Source organism: Schistocerca serialis, chromosome 5 (assembly GCF_023864345.2).
Source record: "Schistocerca serialis cubense isolate TAMUIC-IGC-003099 chromosome 5, iqSchSeri2.2, whole genome shotgun sequence".
NCBI lineage: Eukaryota > Metazoa > Arthropoda > Insecta > Orthoptera > Acrididae > Schistocerca > Schistocerca serialis.
In genome coordinates this window covers 571,981,174-571,982,530 of record NC_064642.1, presented here as the reverse complement: position 1 = coordinate 571,982,530, position 1,357 = coordinate 571,981,174, and positions in this window count along the sequence as shown.

Below are 1,357 nucleotides of genomic sequence, written 5' to 3'. Positions count from 1 at the left end.
ATTAAGGAGTGTCCACCTCCTAAAAACATAAGACAGATGAAGGGATTTATTGGGATGGCCAGATATTATAGATGATATATATGAAGTAAAGAACTGAAAGACCCAAGAATTTTACATTTGTTAAGAAAGGGAGTACTGTGGGCTTGCGACCTAGAGGCAAATGAGGCATTTGAAAATGTAAAGAGAGCACTGGTAGAAGCACCCAATTGTATCATCCGTGTATGGGCAAACCATTTAAGATTGCAGCTGACACATCTGATAATGGGATCACAGGAGAACTATTCCAAGGAGAGTGGTGTATAGATAATGTAAATCACAGATCATTAGTTTTGCTGGCCATAGCCTTAATAAACATGAATTAAACTACCCTGAAAAAGAATTATTGGCAATAGTATAGAGTATTCAAAAATTCTGGTTCATGTACACACAGATCATCAAACACTATCCTTTTTAATGAATAGTCGGTTGTTGCATAGTAGATTAATGCGATGGATTTTATTCCTACAGAAATATGACATTAAGATACAGTACGTAAAAGGTTCTGAGAATATTGTACCTGACACTTTGTCTATGTTACCTGTGGGCATGGACGAATTAAAATGTATGGAAGGACCCGACATAATTTTTGCAGTTAATTTTATGACAGTAGAATATTCACACACCAGGTTACAAGAGATGGCACAAAGATAAATGAAAACATCCATTAAGATCCCTACTTTATGGAAATATTTGCTATGAGTATTAGGAAGCCTTTACCTCCTAATCAAGCAGGGAAATGGAAGGTTATAGGGAATAACTTGTTTTGGATAGACAGTATAACATCACAACGTTGGCGTTTATGCATCCTGAAGTGAGGATGAGATTGTGTGGTATGTTCATACCAGATATGGACACATCAACATAAAGAAATGTATAGCTCATATTAATAAGTTATATTACTTTAAGAAGCTAGGACATAAGGTAGCATATTTAATTAGGACTTGTGAAATTTGTCAGAAGGTAAAAGAGAGTAACACTCACGTTAAATACAAAATGTATCCAGTCATTCCTAAGGCATTACACGATCTTACAGCATCAGATTTCTTTGGGCCAATTCAAAAAGGAAAGGGCGGAGTATTGTACATTTTTGTCCTCATAAGTGTGTTGGTCAAAGTAGATTAAATTGTATCCTGTTAAGAAAGCAAACACACCAACTGTGATTCTTGAGGTAGGCAAACCAAGACAATTTCTTACAGTCAATGGGCCACAATTTGTCAGTAACGAATTTAAAAAAAATTTCTAGCATGGGAAGATATCCGTCAGGTATTAATATCCAACTATAACCCATCTTTGAATCCATGTGGACGAGTAATGAAGC